The 12737-nt window shown below is 37.3% G+C and overlaps 1 long non-coding RNA gene across 1 annotated transcript; it reads right to left on the reverse strand.

The window, feature by feature from the left end:
- Window positions 1–805: 805 nt before the first annotated feature.
- LOC141429114 (uncharacterized) lies at window positions 806–8484 on the reverse strand. Its single transcript, XR_012451500.1, has 2 exons — window positions 5225–8484; window positions 806–5170 (listed from the first exon to the last, which is right to left on the reverse strand). It is a non-coding gene; the product is annotated as an uncharacterized lncRNA (long non-coding RNA).
- Window positions 8485–12737: the final 4253 nt, after the last annotated feature.

Raw genomic sequence — 12737 nt, forward strand, 5'->3', positions numbered from 1 at the left:
ACGAGTTTCTTGGGAAAATAGTGCGGTGGTTTGTCCTTACCTTCCACGCCGCAGAGCTGGAGTTTGGAATTCGTAGTTGGCAATAGAGAGCGCTGCCACCAGGGCTCTTAGTCATCTTGTACGACACGCACAGGAATGCACAGGCAATCAAGTTTATCAAGGGCATCCGTAAAGCCAAAGTCCCTTAAGACACTGTTACACATGCTCTTTAGTAGCAAGAAAGCATGCTACTATTGAGCAAATGCTAGCTAGTAGCATGTGTGAACAGGACATGCTACTATCGAGCATGCTTATTAGTGGCAAGCTCGAGACGGGGTGGAAGGGGGAAAGGTAATAAGCAAGTGTGAACGCGTTTGCTTCAGTCCAGTAACGAGCATGTGTAACAGTGCCTTTAGACATACCTAATATTTTATGAACAGTGCTTCGTGTAAGCTCTTTCTATCAAAAGAGGTAATAAAATCCATACAGAGTTTACTATCCTAATTATCATCATCATCATCACTCAATTTCTGTGGTAAGACTTTTGGTAGAGAATTAGTAATCATAAACTGCTAATATCAATTATTAATAAGTTGCTAACCATGAAAAGAGTTGACGAAGAGTTTATCTAGGCTTCTGCATCTGGATTTCTCAGTTCGTATATATAATTACTAGCTTAATCCCGCGGCTTCGCTCCCGTTGAAGAAAAAAATCTACTCTGTAGTGTAGGTATTCGAATTAAAAAAAAACTTCTTGCACCTCTGCGATCCTCAAGGAATACGTTTGCCAAATCTCATGCATTTTTAGGCCATGTTTTGCCTTTATAGGTATAAATAAATACTTACGAAATACTTACATAACAGCAAAAGTTCACCCACTCGCCGATAACTTGCGCCGATCAAATTGCGGTAAAAATTATCCCGTGCTAATTTTGTACCTACTTATCTCTATAAATTGATTTTGTTAGGATATCATAACCGATGATTTGGCACAATCAGCAGAAGACTACGAGCAGTTCCAAAATCATCTACACTCCCTTTGTTACCTTCGAGTCGAAAACAGTTGTCGATTCGTATCATATAACTACCTATTGTAAGTATTATCTGCTAGGATTTTTTTCCGATCCAGCAGGCTTGTAGTCGTGTGTACTGGATTATTGGCAGTGTTTCCTTTGGATGTTCGTGCGATGGAACTATTGCGTTTTTTTTGCATTAGTTCCTTTACAAGACTTGAAGGAAAAACTGCGTTTATTTTTTTGCCTTTGTTCCTTTCGCAGTAGCATCTTCAGTTCTTGCAAAGGTACAAAGGCGGAAAAATAACGCAGTTCTTTCTTCAAGGTCTTGTGAAGGAACTAGAACTACCGCAAATAATCCGTCGTACTTGCAGACTACGGGCACGTTCAGTTTAGCTGACACGTCATCATCGGAGACAGATGTTGCATCAAACCTAATTCGAAGCAGTCAAGCTCATAGGTAGCTGAACAGTTTGGTACTTTGTCACAGCAAGCTACAGTGCTAAAATGAGCATTTCTAAAAAAGTTTGTACATTTGATTTGCGACTCCGATTTGGGTAAAAATTTGCAGGTAGATAGTCTCCCGAAATGTCCCAATTAATTTGTATGGAAAGTTCCTTTTTTGTTACCGCAAATCCATAGTTTTGGTAACAAAAAAGGAAATTTCCATACAAACCAATTGGGACATTTTGAGAGACTATGTTATTACGACTCAATATCGTTCACTCTACAAACCTGCAAATTTTTATCACAAATAGGAGTCGCAAATCAAATGTACAAACTTTATTTGGAAATGCTCAAATAGTTTTACATGTCCTCAAATACTAAGAGTAAAAAGGGAATGTCTTTACTTTGCTACTTTTTGATCGCTCTTTGCCTGTAGTATCTACGGCTAACTAGTCTGGTTGACAGGGCAGTGGGTATAATTAATTTGTAATTTTCCCGCTGGTACAGTAAATTCATATCCCAATTATCATGCCAATTATTATGCATTATAAATCAAGTAACTATTTTGGAAACAATATATTTTTAGACACGAGTAATATTTACCTCGACGTTTCGGCAACATTACAGTGGCCGTGGTCACGGGTAGACTGAAGTGTGGGGTGACAAATAAAAATGACCAAGTGCGGGTAGTTCGAAGGACTCGCGCTGCTAGGCAGACTTGACACCCCACACTTCAGTCTACTCGTGACCACGGCCACTGTAATGTTGCCGAAACGTCGAGGTAAATATTACTCGTGTGCGTTAGCGTGATAAGTCCTGTGCGTGGTATTTTGATTAATTCCAGTTTCTTTTAATTATTTTGTTGCTCTATTCCTCTCATCTGTCTGTGCACGCGAGCAGGCTGCAATTACCAGACCCATCACTGCCGTTCCGCCTGTGACAGTTGCAGTTCTACCATACAATCTTTTCTTTGGGGTAAGTAAAATGCAGTACGTCGCATTAGACAGCGTTTGAGAATAATTATCAGGATCAGGGGGTCAGGTCTGCTAGTGAACAACGTCGGCATTAGATTCAGCTAATACTTTGAGAACAAAAAAAAGGTATAAACTTTGTGATACAAGTTAAATATGCCCGCTGTCCAGTCAATCAACAAGCCAACCGTACCACTAGCAATTAATTTTTTTGAGCTTGACTGTTAGTCAGCATCTAGAACCTACAGTATTTAATTTTGCCCTAGGTTTCTCTGCTATCAACCGTGCGGCACAGTTAGATCTATGTGATACGTTCCTACATAATATAATAACATGCAGTACACGCCCTCCTCCACCTCCCTCCTCCTACATGAAATAATATATATATCACACAATACCTAATAATAGTTATATAGTAGGTATTTGTGACAGCTAGTCGAGCTTGTGTGACATATACTATACATACATAATAAAATATTGTTTTACATCGAAGAGAAAGAGAGCGGGCGTGTATGTAAACTTATTGTATAGATATTTCACATGGACGTAGTTGTGGGGCACGGTTCGTAGCGCAGAAGTAAAGTAAAAAATATTGTTGTCAATTTATATGAGGTTCCGCAAATTAACAAGTTCTCTGTCCCGAAGCAATGTGCAGCGTTCTTTTGACACGTCGCCATAGTAATGATAAGGTAATATAATATCCCCGTAGCAATTTTCATTGTTTATCTAAATGTGGTTCAAGAATAAAAATAATTATTATAATGTATGTAATAAAGTTTATTATTTTTTCGAAAGAACAACTCCATTATTTACATCACTGGTCATATGGTACATGTGCCTCATGGACGTACCAGTAAAGCCACGCATCAAGGGTCAAGGAACCTGGTAACACCGAAACCACTCAATTATTCAAGTATTTATTTTGTTCATCTCTATCCACTCAAGACAAGATAGATATACAATCGAACCAATCAAAAATATCACATATTATTACACGTCTTTCTAGGTCAGAATAAAAGTATGTGAAATATATTTTTGAAGCATTATATTATACTACACCTCGTTGTTTCGGGGGGTCAATAGTTTGAGCGGCCCATTTAGTGAACGGCATAATGTCATCGTCTACTAAATGTACAATTTATATGATATTGGAAAATTGGAATGGTAGGTGTCCGTTATCTCACTCCATATCTCGGTAATGCTGTATGCGGCATCCTATTAACGCCATAGCCCACTCCATGTGAATTACTGTCCGGATCTGGCAACTGTAGAGGCCTGTCCGCTAGCACATCCTTATAGTGTATTAGGGGATAGACCTCCAAAGTTCTGCTCATCTCATCTATATTAGATATGTTGGCTGTGGTCCCATGCCTTTCAAATGACCGGGTCCAGATGGGTTCGTGATCGAAAATCTGAACCAGCTATTACAATAATAAGTAACGACCTTTATTTCGGACAATATGGCCCAGATTTTACGATGTAAACATTTCAGTCAAGCATATTGAGTGATTTTGAAAATTGACAAATTTGAAATTTGGGACACTAGATTAGATGAAAATTAATGTACAGCCAATATGACAGTTTTGACCAACCTAACTTCTATACTTACTTAGTGCCTATAATATAATGCAAACTCAAAATCAAACATTATTATGATGCCACTATAATAAAAGCAGTGACGCGAAAGATACAATTTGTAAGCGGAGATCTTATAAAATTAGCTACTAGCCGCGTGCACCTACCATGCAATAGTCCTAAATACAAAAGTCAAGGTACCAGAAGCTTAAAAATATATAATTTGTAATAATAGTTACACATAATTAAAAAAAAGTAAGCTCACAATAAAAAATTATCAATATATGAACTTATACAATTCTTCTGATTTTGGTTCTTGATTCTGGGTATCTGTATGCGAGATTGTCATTTTACACGAGTTTACTTTTCTTCTGTAAGGCAACCTGACACTCTAAAAAGAACGTCATACTACCTACTACAGTTATCGCGGCCGGCTCAGTCAAGAATGTCTCTAAAGCTAGACATGAGCAAAGTCTAAACATGAGTGATATTATTATCGATATCGATAGTCAATATTTAGTCATCCTGTGACATAGAGCATAACACTAACTCGTTTGTTAAAAAAATTGAACATATAATAATTCTACTATTTTTCTACTACAATGTTTCACGCAGAAGAAGATTAAAACTATCGCGAAAAGACTTGTGCTAGCACGTTACTAGTGACAAAACAATAAATAAGTTAATAAGATTTCAAGTAAATATCGATCCACGCAATCTCCAGGGTGAGACAGCTTCGAAGTTGAGTGTCATACTTCCTGGCGGTGACATGGTGTCGCATGGAATTCACTGACATCAGAAAATGTAGGTACATGAAAAAATTTTTTAACAAAAAATGGAACCGATTATAAAAAAAAACAAAAAAAATCTACTAATTTGAAGTACTTTCTGGCGGGCGCTATCTTTTTCACTATGAAGCAGTCGACTTTTCTAATTTCTTGTAAATCAGAAAAAATGTACGAAATTGTACGCTATAGTTAAAAAAAAAACTACACTTTCATAAAAAGTCGAATTACATATGGTAAAGGCCTAACAAATAAACATTAATATATATTTAGATATTTTGGTTGTTTTTGTTCTGTGAATATTTAATCGTCACTTAGAACACCAGAACACACATACATACAGAGCAGCAAATTCACGAGCTGCTGCTGCTGCTGTCATGTAACACTATTAAATAATTTACCTACATACATCATCATCATCATCATCATCCCAGCCTATATACGTCCCACTGCACCTACATACATAAATTTACAATAATTTACATAAATTACATTTTCTGTTATAAATAGAAGACTATTTTTTTAGTACCATAAAACCGTCCAATTTTGCCGTTGATATTTATTTTGCCCGCGGAGTTAAATATAAGCTGTAACAAAAAGGCCTTGGCAGGATAAAAAAAGGTCAAGTTCGAGTCGGACTCGTACATACGAAGGGTTCCGTACGTACAATGTTTTTAAAACAGTTCACTAATAAGTTTTAGCAACGCCTAGTAACCAAAAAACGCTGGAAAAAAACACGTTTCTTGTATGACAACTCCATTTATTTTTAATTTTACTTACTTTATTATTAGTATTTGTTGTTATGGAGGCCACAGTAATACCTACATAATCTGTCAACATTTCAAGTGTCTAGCACACACAAACATGTATGCCTAAATGGGGTAGGCAAAGCACACGAAACGTTACAGCTTCGGCGCCACTTTTAGCAATTTTAGGTTTTAAGTTTGACAAAAACGGTACAATAGTGACAGGTTGCTAGCCTGTGGCCTACGGTCCTCAGTCGCCTCTTACGACATCCACGGAAGAAATGGAGAGGTCTAATTCTAACCCGACATCACACGGGTAGCTATTACAGCTCAAGAAATAAAGCCCTGTGACAGACGGATGGACAGATAGACAGACAGACAGACAGACAGCAGAGTCTCAGCAATAGGGTCCCGTTGGCACCCTTTGGGTACGGAACCCTAAAAAGAAGAAGTAACTCCCGTCAGGAATAAAGAAATATTCTAATATCGAAAAAGAAAAGATTTATTCGTGACAAAAGGGAAAAAAATGTACGAAAATTATTTAGAAATGTGCATGTCACAAAGTGGTCACAAATCAGTCAATTTTGTTTTATTTCAGATATTTAAAAAAATGACAACTTGGGCAAAGTTATCTCAAAAGTCAAAGTTGTACGGTTTTATAGTACTTTATATATAATGTACCCCTATTATCTCATCATCTGAAATTACTGTAGTTTCATTCAACAAATAAAAACTACATACCTGTTGGTATTCTTGTTTTTAGAATCTCCACTAAAATTTCCACCCACGGAACGCTAAAAGAAAGATGCCTACGAAGACTTTATTTCATTGTGTACATCATATTTATTTAGAACAAACTTTTTAACACAGCGTTAATAAATAAATCTAATCAGTCGGATATTCCTAAATTTCTTGCATATCAACATTAAACGTTTCTTCTTTTCTTCACCTTGAATATTGCATGACAGCACCATGGCTACTTTCGCAATATAATGATTCCAGGCAAAGTTATATGCAGTTAGTTAGCATTGAATCTGAAAGGAATTGTGCATTAATAAATACAGAAATAGTATTAGCAGACAGACTATAAGATACTTAGGTGGAGGAATAAAGTGACCGATGCCTTTTAGTTACAGCATAAGGACGTAAATCAGACTATCAGTAGGTAAATTCCCTAATGTACATACTGTTGCACGCAACTCTGTCCGCGTAGAATTCGTTTATAGCTATTCCGCGGGAATTATGTGATTAAAAAAAACTACCCTATGTTTTTCCACGGGACTCAAACTATCTGTATCCCAAATTTCATCCTAATCGGTTCAACGATTTAGACGTGAAAAGGTAATAAAGAAATAAACAAACAGACTAACAAACTTTCGCATTTATAATATGAGTGGGATTATTGTCTTATTTTAAGTCATCATCATCATCATCATCATTATCGGCCTATCTTAGCCCACTACTGGACATAGGCGTCTCCAATTGCACGCCACTGAGCACGATCCTCGGCCACTCTCATCCAGTTACTGTCAGCTACCCAGTGAAGATCATCGCTCCACCTAGTCTGAGGGCGTCCCACGCCACGCTAGGCTTTTACTCGTTTACCCTAGCAGTTATCGGTTCTTCGGCTGATATGGCCGGCCCACTGCCACTTCAGTTTGCTTCAGTTTTAAGTAATCCTATAGAAATAGACGGACGGACAGCGTAATATCAAACTATCTGAACTAAGTCTTTGTGACAAAGTTTCTCCATGTCTTTCATTGAATAAAGTAAGAATTCGGCAGCGATGACATACGACCATCATCATCATCATCATCATCATCACCATCATCATCTTCATTAAGATCGGTTTGTGAACAATACTTATCTTTTTCAAAATATCCTGATATTGAATTTAGATTTTTGCTATTCCTTTCTGCCTGCATGTCAATTTACAGAGATTAGTGATATGGAGATAGAGTTGTAAAATTAAATATATAACATTGAATTCCATGCTACCTACCCTGGGTATTAAAAATAAACTGGCCAAGTGCGAGTCGGATTCGCGCACGATGTCTTCCGTACCATTATCTATACAACATTAGACATAAGCAAAAAAAAAAACGGCCAGAAAAACAAGTTTGTTGTATGGAAGTCCTCCTTAAATATTTGTTTTATTTTAATTAATTTATTTATTTTTAAAGTAATTATACAGCTAAATATTCTGTGAATATTTCAAGCGTCTACCTGTTGCCGTTATTAACATCATGCAAAAAACGGCTAAACAATCACGTTTGTTGTATGGGAGCCGCCCTAAAATATTTATATTATTCTGGTTTGAGTATTTGTTGTTATAGCGGCCACAGTAATACATAACCTGTAAAAATTTAAAGTGTCTAACTATTACGACTCAAGAGATAGAGCCCTGTGACAGACGGACGGACAGACAGACAGACAGACAGCGGAGTCTCAGCAATAGGGTTCCGTTGGCACTTTTTAGGTACGGAACCCTAAAAACTAAATAATAGTTACGAACCAGTAGAATTTTATGTAGGTACATAATAAGCCCATATTTTCCTTATCTTAAATTTCAGCTTTTTAGGATAAAAGGTTTGGTGTGTGCGTTGGTAAACAATCATTAAAAAAATAGGACAATGATTCACTTCGAAACACAGACAGACAGACAGACGGACAGACAGATGGACAGATCAACAGACGGACGGACGGATGAGGCGACGGAAAGGTACACTGACAGACTCACAGTGGCGGATTTATGTTTTTTTATGAGTGTAGGCCACTTTATATCCGCCGCCCTATGTAACTTTCTAAAATAATATTTTTTTAAATCTGCCGCCCCTAGGCCGCGGCCTATACGGCCTATTTATAAATCCAGGACTGCAGACTCACATACGCATAAAATTAACAACCTGTGTAGTGACACCTGTGTTAGGAGTGCCTAACAGAGACAAATCTAACGATACCTCTTCTGATCTCTCTCGTAGTAAAATTTTCGACTAAAGTACAGTTTGGGTACAACTTTATTCACCATCATCATCATCATCTCAGCCGTAGGACGTCCACTGTTGGACATAGGCCTCCCCTACAGACTTCCAGTTGCTTTGGCTGGCAGCGGCCTGCATCCACCGTGAACCTGCGGCTTTAACCAGGTCATCCGTCCATCTTGTTGGTGGACGTCCTACGCTGCGCTTGCCGATCCGCGGCCTCCACTCGAGAACTTTTCGGCCCCAACGGCCATCCGCTCTCCGTGCTATATGGCCGGCCCATTGCCACTTCAACGAGCTGATTCGCTTGGCTATGTCGGTGACCCTTGTTCTTCTACGTATCTCCTCATTTCTGATTCGGTCCCGTAGAGAAACCCCAAGCATAGCTCTCTCCATAGCTCGCTGAGCAACTCTGAGCCTATTTATAAGGCCTAAAGTAAAGCACCACGTCTCGGATCCATATGTCATCAATGATGTAGTGTTCACTTCGAAAGACAGACAGACAGACAGACGGACAGACAGATGGACGGATCGACAGACGGACGGACGGATGGGCCGACGGAAAGATACACAGACAGACTCACATACGCATAAAATTAACAACCTGTGTCACTCCTAACAAAGACTTATTTTCTTGTCTCTTCTATTGTCTTGTTGTTTATTGTCTTACTTGTTAAGATGCATCAAGGCCTTGTTGCATAGCGTGCGAAAGAAATGACCATACATATGCTCCAAAACCATAACCCTTGCCGTTTCTCACACTTATAAATAAAATAAAAAATCTTGAATCACTTCATAATAGAGTACATACAGTACATACTCGTACATATGCAGACAGACGGTGGGAAGCGACTTACTTCTATGGAGTGAAAATGTTCACGGCGCAACTAAGAGTTAGGGAAATTTGGTATGTTTTCGTAGTAGGTTGCTGCAGACCACAAGTTTGGTACACACGATAAGCCATACTTTGGCCACCCAGTAGGAATGAAATTCTTACAGCCCTGTCTCTGGTGTTCTTGTAACAAATATTAATGTTTCTGACAAAAATGATAAAATTAACATACCCGTGTATTCAATTACATATGTTATCCTCATCATCAAATCGTACATACATAAATAGTTTAAGAGTTGCACTCTTGCTAATTTCCTCTCGTCCGCCAACTTTTTGACTTCTTGATTTGTGTTCAAACCATAATTATTCAAACATAATTGCTTTGAATATCAATCTCATTGACTTGACGTTGTGACAAAAATGTATTATAATGACGTTTAAATTTTACTTATCTAGCCAGTAATAATAATAAAAAGGTGGTACGAAAAGTACTTCGATTGTGAAAACCTTTTTATTCACTGAGCCTAGATTTAGCGGCCGTAAAAATGCCGTGATATGTAGGAATTTATTTGAGCCTCACTGTTAAACTTGATATTCATACACATGCAATGTATGTTGAATGTAGACCTTATTTTTTAACTAATTAGTTTAGTGATTACACCTAGCACCTTTTATTGTGAGAATATATATGCTTTATATAAATTAGTGGCGCTACTGTCTACGTAAGAGTAAATAACTAATATCTGTTCAGAATTTGTAAGTTGAATTTAAAACCACTTGTCCTAGATCGAAGCACCGCATTATAATGTATGTAAAGTATGCAATGAAATAATTTTTGCCGAGGACTGGGTCTGTTACTTAAATAATTATTATTTTAAATGACAATTTTAAAAGTAACTTACCTGTTTTTCGTCCTGCTTATAGTTTGTGTCCTTGCATTAATCAGAAATAATAGTTTAGGCGTTTCAACTTCCGAAAATAACAGATTTAAAAACAAAAAAAGTAAATACTAGACTCAGAAACTTGAACTTGATCTCTCAGTGATCTCATGCTTTCTTCATTTAGTTGTCGTATTATCTGAGCCAAAGGTGATGGTCACGTGACCACACGAAATAGTCGATACCTATTTACAACAGTTTGATTTTGTGACACTGACTCACGCACCCATATAAGATGTCACTACATGCTCGCTGCGAACACTGTCAGTTGTACTCATACAATGGTAAAATGCATCAAAATTTACTGCATCACGCTGCACTTTTGATGCAATAAAGTTACTTTTTTTGGATTTTGCTTGAAGAGCATATCCATAATTTACTATTCTCAAAAAATCCTCTAAGAAAACATGTCCGTGGAAGCTATGCGGGGTGTCCGTAGGTTTGTATGGAAGAGCAACCCCCTTAAACTAAAAGTCGTACCTATAATGTTAGAGTATACTCAGAGCGCATATTTTTAAGCTCGTCTGCCGACTCATACGTAACTGAAACTATACTTGCGACTCTGTGTTAAAAATATCTGTTACTTTGACCCGTTATTTTGCTTGACAGTTACAGGTGATTTATTTCAATGAGCAATTGCAATGTAAAGTTTTTTCTTCGGAATTTTTGATTCAAGATGTAGTCACTCCTTTGACTCCATACAGTTTGAACAGAAAAAATCATTAGCAGCACTAGCAACATTAACATTCATTTAATTTTAAAACTGTTATTTTATTTAAACAGACAGCAAGAAAAATCTATACTGGACTGTACCATATTCGTAGGTACTAATTGCTGTCAGCAACATTGTTCAGTTAGATCGAATCAACGCCATTTTATGGCAATTACCTACATACGCTGGAATCACCAACATTGTTATTGTACTGTTCTATAATTAACGAAATCTCAAGTATTTTGTACGAAACTACTCTTAGCTTCATGTACAATAAAGTAAATTGAAATAAAATTCATACGTTGAATCTAAAGGCGTCATTCAGATGTTGGCGATCGCGACTTGCGACCGCGACCAGAGGCCGTATTCGTAAAATCTGTCATTTGATTGCGATCGCGAGCGTTAGAGACGTTAAGCAATACGCCTCAGGTCGTGAACCCACCCACTGCTTAGTATTGTTTGACCATTGCTTGCGTTCGTCAGTGCTTCATATTAAAATACTAATTTATACAAGCAGTGGCTTGCGCGACCCGGCCGTGTTGTATGTCATCGTTGCCGTCGCGGTTGGCAAAATCCGACGCTACCTTTATATAGTAATATACTCCGTCTTTTCGTTATAGTAGAGTGAACAAATTTAATCATGACCCAGGGTGACACACCTTTTGATAATCAATTTCACTATGATTTCCTTAACAAATGTATGAGATGTCAACATGACATTAGGTAGCACAAAGGTTCCACCCCGGGTCATGATTCAATTTTTTCGACTGTAAACTCAAGGAAATTAAATTACTACCCAGGGTGGCACCTTTGTGCTACTAATGTCATATTGACATTCTATACATCTGCTAAAGAAATCATGACAAAAAATATTGTGAAAAGTTTCCACCCTGCGACGTAAATTAATTTCCTTGACTGTACATAAAAAAAGACTAAATCAACGGACAATAACAGTCTTTCCACGAAAGTTTGTAATGAAAAAAATTCTGAATGACATAATTATCCGTTGACTTAGTTTCAATATTTATTAGTTGCGTGCTATTTACCGTACGCAAGTTTTTAGTGTACCAAGTGTCCAAGAAGACGGCAAGCGAATTGATGAACTTAATATAAATTACTATTATAGGTATTGCGTAACCAATTTTGATATGTGATGTGGCATATTATATATAGATTTTACAAGGGCTTCTAATTTCAGCGACCACTTGAATTGCCGCTAGTCATATATCAAAATTGTTTGATTATATAGTTCCAGAAGCTGCGGCATTACACAAACAACGTAAATACTTGTCGTTAAAATGCCATTAGCTTTGGACACCAATTGTATAAAGTTGCTAAATGTTACTAGAACTGCTTCATACTCTTAGTTTCGAAAAAGAGTACAGATATTGAACTTAGAAGGACAATGATCTTTTTACGAAACAATTAATCACGTATAAGAATAAAACGACAGTTTTGCATAAACTGACACGAGTAGAACTCGTTGTTTAACAACTTTCTATGTTTTCGTCATAGTTAAGCAAACAATTAAAAAGCATGGTTGGTTGGAAGCTTATGAATCTACTAATTGGTTAGCATATTAAAAAGTTGAATATTAGGCAAGCATGCAATGTACACACACGACAAGTCATTTTCAGATGGGTCTAACCAAAGAAAATAAAGTTAGAGTACTATTTACACGCGCACGTTAAATAAGACGTCAAATGCACATTACAATTGATTAGTTACCTTTTTCCGAATAAATCTGAGCACGGATGTG

Source organism: Choristoneura fumiferana, chromosome 6, assembly GCF_025370935.1.
Source record: "Choristoneura fumiferana chromosome 6, NRCan_CFum_1, whole genome shotgun sequence".
NCBI classification, from domain to species: Eukaryota; Metazoa; Arthropoda; class Insecta; order Lepidoptera; family Tortricidae; genus Choristoneura; species Choristoneura fumiferana.